Genomic DNA, 12,566 nt, shown 5'->3' on the forward strand with positions numbered 1-12,566 from the left:
TGGTTGCGTCGGTTTGAAGCATGGCAGTTAGTAGGCCGGCCAGCCTCTCCTAGACCAGCCAGCATGGAGTTGGCAACTCTCAGCCCTCCATTGCACCGACATGTCTATCGACGGTTGTATGTTTGTTGGCGCTCCTTTAGTACCCATTTTATTATATAATTAGGAGTGGTTTTGGTAATTTCTTCGGGATGATTCATGCACTAACCTGCCACTTGGCACCCAAACTTGACCGTTTTCGATTTTGCCTTGGATTTTGAAGCATGTTGCATTTTGGCAGGAAATTGGACATTTTCGGAGATGTTTTGACGCAGGGTCACAACTGGGCTAAGATGAAGAATAAGGAGAAGAGCCCGCACGCAAAAGATGGAGCCGAAAAGGGCCAGAAGGAGCCCAGGCCGGCCGGCCTGGAGCCTTTAAGCCGGCCAGCCTAGCCCATTCCAGGGCCCAATCGGCCTCAACTTTCTTCAGCATGAAGTACTCGTCAACCCTAGCTGGTGTTTTACCAAAACCATCGACCAGAGCCGCCTATATATGCCCCGAAGCCGCCATCAAGAAAGGGAGAGCATCCAGAGATGATTTCGAGAGATCCATTCGAGTTAGACACAAGAGAAAGGCGACACCGGAGGCCTTATCATCCCTCAGCGCCGCTGCAAGTTGGAGGACAGCAAGGGATCCATCACTTGACGGAGATTTCGTCACCATGATCGACTACGCTTCGCCTAGCTTCATGGGGTAAAGTCCTCATTTGTTCATGGGGTTGTAAGGAGATCTTGAGTTGTAATTGCCGAATCCTTTATGAGATTGATCTATCATGATTCTTGTTGATGATGCTTTGATGCTTAATAGGTCGCGACTTGGCTTTGGGTTTGCTTTGCTCTTGCATGATTTACTTAGATTACATCAACTATCATGCTCTTGTTGTTCGTTACCGATTATCCTCGTGTAGTGACAGTATGCGGGAGGGAAAGGTTTTGATCTTGGAACACACCTTTGGTAGATTAGATCCGTTCTTTGTTGCTCGGCGATTACATATCTAGTGATCCTAGACCCTATGGACAAATGCTCTTCATATCTTGTGCACACACCTATCATTGCTCACTAATCTAGATTAGATTAGATTGGTTAGATTAGATCTATTTCACACTCAATCACTCAATATAGATCTTTTACCAATGCCATTAGTGCTTAGTTAAGCATAGCAGAACGCTTGTTCCGTGGATTGATAAACCTTGGGGGAATACTCTAAGGGAAAAGCTACACGATCTGTGCGCTTGCGGTACGTAAATTGGGGCTCTAAGGAGCGTCAACAAGCTTTTCTGGCGCCGTTGCCGGGAACAAGCGATTTTGCTACGTTTAACTTTGTATTAATTTTGTTGGTTACTAACACCTAACCTTTTCCCTAGAAAATTTTTGTTTTTGTTTTTGTTTTGATTGTCTAGATGGCCCTTCTCATTCAACACATGGAGGAAGGAGAAAAATCACTAAGGGATTATGCAAGCCCGCAATTGGAGGACTTCGACAAGCAAAAATCAGATTCGGTGTTGCGAGCCACCGAGTACGAGATCATACCTCAAATCATCAAGATGGCGGCGGCAAACCCCTTTAGAGGAGATGAGATGGACAACCCATATAGACATATCAAGTGGTTCACAATGCTATGCAACACGGTACAACAAGACGGAGTTCCGCTATCTTGGTTTAGATGGAATCTTTTCCCATACTCACTTGCGGAAGAAGCGAGAATATGGTTTGCACTTGCATCCTTCGAGGTAAAAGGAAATTGGGATGACTTGATGAAGAAATTTTGCGAGCGGTTCTTTCCGTTAAGCAAGGTTCAACATATTCGGAAGCAAGTGATCAACTTCGCGCAAGGAGAAAAAGAAGGGATAGATCAAGCATGGGATAGATTCAATGGATTGATTGAACAAGGACCGAAGCTCGGATTTTCCGGTGATGTACTCTTGCATACCTTTTATTTTTCCCTAACCCCCGAGTGCATGCAATTTGTTCAAATGTGTGCAGGAGGAGATCTCATGGAGAAAACAATCACGGAAGCCGCCCAACTCCTACAAAAAATAAGCAAGCGTGCGGCCATGCGAAGAGATTTGGAAAAATGATGTTCGGCAAGCTCCGAGGAAGAATCTCAAGTGCAGGTGCTTGCTGGAATTTTCAGAAAAGAGACATCGGAAGTGAGGGAAGAACAACCGAAGCATGGGAAAGTCATAGAGACAAACCACGATGAAGAAGCATCGATCCGGAGTGCAACGAAAGACGACCCGGAAAAGAAAGGAAGAACCTTGGGCACCGCCAAATCGCTAAGGGAATTCGAGAAAATGGATTGGATACCAATTGACTTCGGAAGATTGTTCGTCAAAGCAAGACCGCATCCAAATCAACGAGGAATGGCGAAGGTGCTAGCGGAAGACTTTCCATCGGATAATCACACGGGATATACATTTGGCAAGGAATCGGCCGGTGATATTATTCGGAAACTTTTTGAAGAAAAAGAGGAAGAGATTGACTTGGACGAAGTGCTGGAGGTCAAAAGGATCATGGGAGTGAAATCGGAATCATCACCCTACGCGCACATAGCCCAAGTATATGCGATTGGAAGCAATCAAGGCAAAGGTAATCCATCACCCACACCACGTGTTGATTGCATGATAAACGGAGTAAAATGTTGCAATGTTCTATGTGACGTTAGTGCCCATGTTAGTGTGATGAGTTCCAAGGTTTATGTTGGGCTTTTTAACGAAATACCGAACCTAGATGCTATAATCATTAAATTGATCATTGAAGATGGTAGATTAATCAAACCGCTAGGAGTGCTTAGAAATCTAAATGTTGCTATAGCGGGTAAAGATATTCCTACCGACTTTTTTGTGATTAATGCTAGTGATGATGAACATGAAAGTATAATCCTTGGAAAATCCTTTCTCAAATTAGTAAATGTTATTCTAGATGTTGGAAAAGGGATTGTCACTTTTGATCTAGATGGAGAGAAGCACACTTTCAAATTTCATTTAAAACCGTCTCGTGCTTCACCTCTACCTCTTGATAACGAAGGGGTAGAGAGCATTCGTTTCATTGATTCTTTCAGGGATCCTCTCCAACGCGCTTTGGAGAATGGGGACGCTCAAGATGATCAAGATGGAGAACTAGTGTAAATAATGGAAGAGTTGAAGCCGCAACACGGGAATTTGGAGGAAGAAAAATTTGAAGACATTGGAGAGTTAGATCAAGAAGGAGATGGTGCGCCTGATGTTGAGATGAAGCCGCTCCCCAAGGGATTGAAATATGAATTCTTGGGAGATGGCAAGACTTTTCCCGGTGATTGTTAGCGACGAATTAAGCCCGGAAGAGACGGAGAAGTTGCTGAATTTATTGAAGAAGCACAAAAAGGTGATCGGCTACTCGATTAATGACTTGAAAGGTATTAGCCCCGCTTTTTGCACACATCGTATACAACTCGAGGAGCAATACAAGCTGGTCGTAGAGCATCAAAGAAGGTTGAGCCATGCTATGCGTGATGTGGTGAAGAAGGAGGTTATCAAATTGTTGAATGCCGGAATAATATACCCCGTGCCACATAGTGAATGGGTAAGCCCCGTGCATTGCGTTCCAAAGAAAGGAGGACTCACGGTTGTGAAAAATGAGAAGGAGCAATTGATACCGCAAAGAACCATCACGGGATGGAGGATGTGCATTGATTATAGAAAATTGAATAAGGCAACGAGGAAGGATCATTTTCCACTACCATTCAATGACGAGATGCTAGAAAGGTTGGCAAAGCATTCACACTTTTGTTACCTTGATGGATACTCGGGATTCTTCCAAATACCGATCCATCCGGATGATCAACATAAGACCACATTTACTTGCCCTTATGGAACTTTTGCATATCGGAGGATGCCTTTTAGATTGTGCAATGTGCCCACTTCTTTTCAAAGGTGCATGATGGTTATATTTTCAGATTTCATAGAAGAGATTTTAGAGGTATTCATGGATGATTTCTCGGTGCATGGTACTAGCTTTGAAAATTGCTTGGCAAATTTGGAGAAAGTTCTTAAAAGATGTGGAGAGGTTGATCTCGTGCTTAATTGGGAGAAGTGTCATTTCATGGTGAAAGAAGTAAATGTCCTCGGTCATGTTATCTCCGAGAGAGGGATAGAGGTGGACAAAGCAAAGATAGAAACCGTGGAGAAATTGCCACCACCTACAGATATCAAATCTTTGAGGAGCTTCCTCAGTCATGTCGGATTCTATAGGAGGGTCATAAAGGATTTTTCAAAAATCACCAAGCCATTGACACAACTTCTCAAAAAAATGTGGAATACGCCTTCGATAGTAATTGTCTTCACGCCTTTCGAACACTCAAGCAATCTCTCATAAGTGCTCCTATCATGCAACCTCTGGATTGGAATCTACCATTTGAAATCATGTGTGATGCAAGCAACTACGCCGTAGGAGCCGTTCTTGGACAAAGAAAAGAGGGGAAGGTAAATGCTATCTACTATGCAAGCAAGACTCTCAATGAAGCCCAAGTTGATTATGCAACAACGGAGAAAGAATTGCTTGCCGTGGTATTCGCCTTCGAAAAATTCAGATCATACATAGTAAATTCCAAGGTGATAGTTTACACTGACCACGCGGCAATCAAGTATCTCTTGTCCAAGAAATATGCTAAGCCACGCTTGATTCGATGGATCCTATTGCTACAAGAATTCGATCTGGAGATAAGGGATAAGAAATGGGCGGAAAATGTTGTGGCCGACATCCTATCAAGGATGTACCATGGAGATGATGGAAAAAACCTTATCAAGGACCAAATGAGAGATGATCACCTATATAGAATTCTCGACAAAGATGGTTGGATGAATGATATAAAAAGGGCAATAAAAGGGATGCCCTTAGATCACTTGGAAAAGAATGCAAAGAAAAGAGTGATCGTGGAAAGAAGAAAATACTATTGGGATCCACCATACTTATATAGATATGGAGAAGATGGAGTCCTAAGAAGATGCATATCGAGGGAGGAACGTGAAGAAGTTCTAAGAAAGTGTCACTCGTTGGGATATGGAGGACATTATGGGCACTTTAGAACTCAAGCTAAGGTATGGGCTAGCGGATTCTATTGGCCCGAGATGCATGAAGATGCGAAAAGATTTGTTTCGACTTGTCCGGAATGCCAAAGGACTGGGGAATATCTCGCAAAGGAATGCCATGCCGTTGAACTACTACTTGCAAATAGATCTATTTGATGTTTGGGGAATCGATTTCATGGGACCATTCGTGAACTCACATGGGTTTGAGCATATATTGGTGATGGTGGACTATGTTTCAAAGTGGGTTGAAGCTATGCCATGTCGGAAGGCATCAACAGAGGAGTCCTCACACATGATTAAATCGGTAATCTTCCCTCGATATGGCATCCCGAGAATCTTGATAAGCGATGGAGGAACACACTTCACGGGCAAAGACTTTGGTAAATGCTTGAAGAAATTGGGAATCGAACATAGAGTGTCCACGGCTTATCACCCCCAAACAAACGGACAAGCAGAAACTTTGAACAAGCAATTGAAGGATATTTTAAAGAAGACCGTGATAAAAGGAGGAAAAGATTGGTCGAAGAGACTAGATGATGCACTATGGGCATATCGTACGGCACACAAAACCCCGATTGGTATGACTCCTTAGCAATTTGTTTATGGAAAAACATGCCACTTGCTGGTTGAGCTAGAACATAAGGCGTATTGGGCAATGAAAGAGATGAACTTTGATGCGGAAGCCGCTGGAATTAAAAGGAGAATCCAAATAAGCGAATTGGAGGAGTTAAGATTGAAAGCGTACAATAGTGCAACAATTTACAAAGAAAGGATGAAGAGATGGTACGACAAGCGATTACAAAACAAGGAATTCAAAGAAGGAGACAAGGTCCTACTCTACAATTCAAGGTTCAAACTCTTTGGCAAAGGAAAATTGCAAAGAAAATGGGACGGACCATACGTCGTACACTCGGTTTCACCTACGGGAGCGGTGACAATCATGGATGCGAAAGGCAACGAATATGTGGTGAATGGACAGCGACTAAAGGTATTCTTGGAGCCCGACGTCGTGCCCCTTCATTACATCAACATATACACCATGGATGAGGAACCGGAACGTCAAGCCTAACGACATTAAGCAAGGTAAGTTTGTAAATATTCTTTTTTAGATTTTATTTTCGTAGTTTTATTTTTATTCTTGACGAACTTTGAGTAAAACATAGGCTTAGAATTTGTTGGTGGGCACCTCGGAAAAAGTTGGAGTCCAGGGGGCCGAAAAACCCCCTGGGCCGGCCGGCCCAACACCCCTAGGCCGGCCGGCCTGAGCTCTCTCGTGCACGTCTCGGTCTCGATTTTTGGTAGGTACGATATAAGGAAATTTTAAACCCGTACCTTATAGATTTCGCATGCCAAAAATGCAAAGATATTGGACTTCTCATCCAAGTCTTTTCAGGACTTAAATAGAGGCGCGGTTTAGATCAATTCTCTCATTCTTTTCAATCTACACCACCACCTCGTGAGAGACGTCGACAATAGCCGTTCCAGCAAGCGCAAGAGCCATGATTGCAGCGATGGAGATCAAGGAGGGGGGCATGGCGCACGACACCCCCACACCAAACCAGCAGATGCCTAGCTCCACCTCGGCAACCGGTGCGCTGCCCCTCCTTGTCGAAGCAAAGCGATGTGAAGCGAAGCTCCCTCGGAAGAAATTTAATACCCAAGCACGGATGAGCGTCGGAGGGAAGGGCCCTCTATGGCGCAAGGAGAAGCTAGCTGAAGCCCAAAGGGTGGTCTTCGTCATTAGCGACGAGGACGAGGGCGAGAAGCGACAAGACAATGGGCCACCCGCACCTAGGCGTTCCTTGCGCCTTCTCGGAGTTAAAAGGAAAAACTACATCGAGCACACCCCGGAGCCGAAGGACTATGTGAGGGACAACGATTGGGAGAGCTACATGAGCCCCGGTTCATGGGGCGCCGCCGGTCGTGAATACGACGATGATTGGCCGGGGTGGGCCGAAGAGGAGAGAAGGGAGGATGACGACCCCTCCAGAGGTGATCGCGGTAAGGGAAAGAAGAAGGACGACGACGAGCCCAAGGATGACGGTCCCAACCGCGGCGGCCATCACTTCGGGTGCTGTTTCAAGTGCCGCAATGAAATCACGGATCTCTACGCCACCATCGATAGGTGTCACGATCAAATCGTGGCAATGGATCGAAGGATGAACGACATCGAGCGCTTGGCCGAAAAAGATTACAACTTCCTTCTCCGCAACATAAGGAAATTATTCGGGATGGTCGGAGATCTACAAAAGCAAGGAGGAGGAGGGCGCCCTAGATGTAATTGCCCTAGGTGCCGTTGAGAACACCGACGAGCGTCACACCCGTCCTTTATATCATTGCGATGAGGGCGCCGCATAATCTAAGCATGGGGGAGAGGTGTGATGGCTCGTAGATTGAATTTTGTTAGTCTTTGTTTAGTCGAAAGTTCGTCGTGTGCATGTCTTTAATTTCGTTTGTGTGAGAGTGAGTCTTAAATTAGTGTTGAGTCATGAAAACGAAATAAAAAGAGTCTTTGTTTTTTTTGTTAAATTGTTGGATCGTGCAATTTTATATATGCATGCAGTTTTACTTTATTTTCTTTAAAGCAATTGTGCATGAGCGTTGTCATGGAAATTAATTCTTATTTGTGGAGCTTAGTAAATTATTCGTCCATGTTAATATCCACACTTGAGCTTTGATCTAGCGCTTGGTTTTGATTACGCTTGCAAGTAAGGCATGATTTGGAGGACTTCAATTTCATAAAAATAATAAAACCAATACAAACATAAGGTTGATCAAGTTCTTGACAAGTCGAGAGTAAAAATCCTATCATCCACAAGCTATATTCGTTCCACCATAAGCATTGGATGTGCATTGAGTTGAGTTAGGATTTCTTTCTCTTGGGAGTTTTAATTTCGAGCATTGATCATGTCCATATTTTTCATCTCTGAATTGCTAGCCCCGTCAATATTCGGTAATGAGAATTCCACATTGGAACAACTCATGAGGTCTACCGGATTCCAAAACCCGATCCGAGATTATCTTATTTATTATCCTTTTCCTTGAACACAACCCAATTATGAGGATACGTTCTGTTCCTGCGCATGAGTTGTATAAAAAATAATTTTGGGATGAAGAAAGGAAGGAGTACTAGAAAGACGGATCGAAGCCGAGCTGGGAAAGCCCCAGGCCGGCCGGCCTACACCCCTTGAGCGGGCCGGCCTAGGCCCCTCTGGCCTCGGCTCGGGCTCCAAAAATTCAAGGAGCCACTTCGGAGATTTGCCTATTATGTTTTATAGAAAGTGTCCTATGAAAAGGTTCGGAAAAGAGAAAAAAATTCAGGAGAAAGAAAGGAAAAAAATGTATGAGAAGAGAAGAAAAGAATAAATGAAGGGATTCTATGGTTAGAGAAGTGCAAAGATATATCACCTTGTTGTTTCAGAACAATATCCTCAATTCCAACCATGTGCAATCCGACAACGAGGACGACGCTTGTGCCTTGAAGTCAATCTTTTTGTATGCCTTTGCACATATCCACCATTCTAAATCTTCTTACCCTTGAACCCCTTACATTATGGAGAAACTCTCATGATCATTGGCTCGGAAGGTAAGTAATCATTAGAAGGTTTTCTTAATTTGACAATATATGTATATACTTTGCTAGCCTCACCTATAGCCCCACTTTATACTTGAGAGACTTTTGGGAGATGAGAGTTTGCAAATAATAATAGGATAGCCACTTATATCGTGAGACATGAAAGGACTTGTGCAAGAATTTTTTGTCTAACCTTTGCTGTAGGGTATTTTGATTCTAAAAACTAAAAGAAAAAAAACCTCTGAGGATGGCAAGAAAAGCAAGTGTTGTCAATATTCAAGTTGCCGGCTAAAGGTAAGAGTCGTGGAGTAATATTGGATGAGTTTTTAAACGCCCATGATATGATTACCCTCGCTGCCCCTCTGACCTTTGTTTGAAGAAATATTGTTAGACTTGTTTGCATAAGTAAATTTTGCAGTTTGAGAACTCTCGAGCAACCCATGGAAGGACTTGATGATTTGATTTGCTCGAGGACGAGCAAAAGCTAAGCATGGGGGGAATGTTGGCGCTCCTTAAGTACCCATTTTATTATATAATTAAGAGTGGTTTTGGTAATTTCTTCGGGATGATTCATGTACTAACCCGCCACTTGGCACCCGAACTTGACCATTTTCGATTTTGTCTTGGATTTTGGAGCCTGTTGCATTTTGGCAGAAAATTAGACATTTTCGGAGATGTTTTGATGCAGGGTCACAACTGGGCTAAGATGAAGAATAAGGAGAAGAGCCCACACACGAAAGATGGAGCCAAAAGGGGCCAGAAGGAGCCTAGGCCGGCCGGCCTGGAGCCTTTAAGCCGGCCGGCCTAGCCCATTCCAGGGCCCAATCGGCCTCAACTTTCTTCAGCGCGAAGTACTCGTCAACCCTAGCCGGTGTTTTACCAAAACCATCGACCAGAGCCGCCTATATATGCCCCGAAGCCGCCGTCAAGAAAGGGAGAGCATCCAGAGACGATTTCGAGAGATCCATTCGAGTTAGACACAAGAGAAAAGCGACACCGGAGGCCTCATCGTCCCTCGGCGCCGCTGCAAGTTGGAGGACAACAAGGGATCCATCCCTTACCAGAGATTTCGTCACCATGATCGACTACGCTTCGCCTAGCTTCGTGGGGTAAAATCCTCGTTTGTTCATGGGGTTGTAAGGAGATCTTGAGTTGTAATTGCCGAATCCTTTATGAGATTGATCTATCATGATTCTTGTTGATGATGCTTTGATGCTTAATAGGTCGCGACTTGGCTTTGGGTTTGCTTTGCTCTTCCATGGTTTAATTAGATTACATCAACTATCGTGCTCTTGTTGTTCGTTACCGATTATCCTCGTGTAGTGACAGTATGCGAGAGGGAAAGGTTTTGATCTTGGAACACACCTTTGGTAGATTAGATCCGTTCTTTGTTGCTCGGCGATTACATCTCTAGTGATCCTAGACCCTATGGACAAATGCTCTTCATATCTTATGCACACACCTATCATTGCTAACTAATCTAGAATAGATTAGATTGGTTAGATTAGATCTATTTCACACTCAATCACTCAATGTAGATCTTTTACCAACGTCATTAGTGCTTAGTTAAGCATACTACAATGCTTGTTCCGTGGATTGATAAACCTTGGGGGAATACTCTAAGGGAAAAGCTACACGATCCGTGCGCTTACGGTATGTAAATTGGGGCTCTAAGGAGCGTCAACAATGTTCCTTCTCCAGTTGGTTTGGGTCTCGATACTTAGTTTGGTCACTTTGGAAGCCCATTTCAGGGACATATGAGGCCTTTCGGTCTTAGTTTCACTTCTGGCTTGCCTCCCATGTGTTAGGGGACTATTGGTGAGTCCCCAAGGCCATGACATTGAGTGGAGAGTGTTTTGAGGGAGGTGCCAGGCCGGGCCTGACAGGGCCTTGTCGGTGATCTTCCTGGAGGCGTAACTTTTTCTTCCGGACTCTGAATTGGGTCATCCAAGTGTCCATTTTTTATCATCTCGACGAGCTCTTCGACATGGTGCTATCAAATATGTGATTTGAGGAACTTTTGTACCATGTCCAAGTGTCATTTGTACTGAGACGTCTGAATGAACCTTCATTTGTGTGGCCTCAACTGCTACTTCACCAATAATGGTATTTGTGCACCATTTTACCTGTATTCCTTGCAAAATATGATGGGACACAAAAATAGTGGAACTCATTAGTTTAAATAAAACTTTATGTCCAAACTACTTCAAGTTCCCTCATTAATGGCAATGGTTGGCGGCCAAAATGGGCGTATAATGGCCGCCAACAAAGCCGCGATCTCCTACCACGCGCCCCCGCGAGGCAAGCGCCGCGCACCACCTGATGGCCGCGAAGGAACTCGTGCACCCCCGCGAGGTGAGCACCGTGCCCGTCCTGCCACCCCTCACCCCACCCCCCCCAGTGCTACCCTGTAAGGAGTGCAGGCGCCGACCAGCTCACCACTGTTGCTGCCAAGGAGGGAAACATGTCCCACCGCGCATCATTCCCCGTGAGGCGACTATCCCCCCCCCCCCCCCCCCGCAATGGCCGTGAGGGAACCAAGGGCGCCTACCCACTACCGCCCCCGCAATCCTGTCCCACACGAGTGCCGGCACCGACCTGCTCACTAGTCATCGCTGCCGCCAAGGAGGTTGTGCGATAGCGATGGAATAAGGAAGGAGGGAAGGAGGACACGGGAGAATGGGAGAGAGTCAGGTTCGGCTGTTCAGATAAGGCAGGGTAATAGGGGCATTGTACACTTTTTTCCCTTTTCCAATCTCTGTTTTTCATCTAAACAAGCAACCTCCACTTATGGTGTTAAGAAACGAGGGTAGACGGACGACCCAAATTCAAAAAATGGGGGCAAACATGCAAAGTCTAAAAAATAGGGGCAATGGTGCAATTGGAGTAGAAAATGAGGGTAGTTATGCAATTTGCCCTAAATAAAAATGTTGCTTGCATTGGTGCAGTTTGCGTTGAGGACCCAATCCGACCAGGCAGGGTGCGTAGAGGCTCTGGTCGATGGTCTAATCCAACCGGACATACCGAGTTGAGGCCTGAGTTGATGTCCCAATCCGAGCTAGGCAGCGGGGATCACTACTACAAAAATCCTTAACCGAGGTGCTTTGAAAAGTGCATGGAGGCGGGCAGGAAAAATAACTGCCTCGGTTAATGGTCCACATTAACCGAGGCGGTCACTTTTTATTAACCGAGGCGGTTATACAAAACCGCCTCTCAAAATCTATTAATCGAGGCGGACGCATTAGAAATGTCCGCCTCGGTTAATAATCTATTTTCGGAGGCGGACTCCTTATAAAGGTCTGCCTCGGTTAATGGTCCAAGCCCAGCCCGCTAGCCCAAATGCCCAGTTGCACACACATATATATAAGTACTCCTTTCAAACAAACCCTAACTCTCTCTCATTTTTCTCCAACCCCACCGGCCTCTCCTCTCTCTCCTTGTGCCGCCGCACTGCTCCTCATCCTCGCACTACTCATCGACCGTTCCTCGCCGCCCGTCCTTGCAATCCTCGCCGACCGCGGATGTCATCGTGCGGATCTGACTCCCTCCTCCTCCTCACCACCTACGCCAGCGGCCACTCCTCTAGCGGCAGGGAGGCGGGATCCGACGGCAGGAAGGCAGGATCCGGTGGCAGGGAGATAGGATTCGGCAGCGGCGAGGCGGATCCGGCCCCTTCTTCCCCACAGAAAGCGGATCCGGCGGCAAGCACGTGTTGACGCTTGCTAACGACTCATTTCAAGTGTCATTTTGAGCTTAAAATTATCAAAATAAAGTCTCATACCTACTGATGTTATCTAGAAAGAGCCGATTTCACGTTTCCTCTTAGAAATATTACTATATTAGAATTCAAGCAGAAATGCAGGTAAAACAGGTTTCAAGCGTCAAGA

The sequence above is a fragment of the Panicum virgatum genome, chromosome 9K (genome assembly GCF_016808335.1).
Source record: "Panicum virgatum strain AP13 chromosome 9K, P.virgatum_v5, whole genome shotgun sequence".
Classification (NCBI taxonomy): domain Eukaryota; kingdom Viridiplantae; phylum Streptophyta; class Magnoliopsida; order Poales; family Poaceae; genus Panicum; species Panicum virgatum.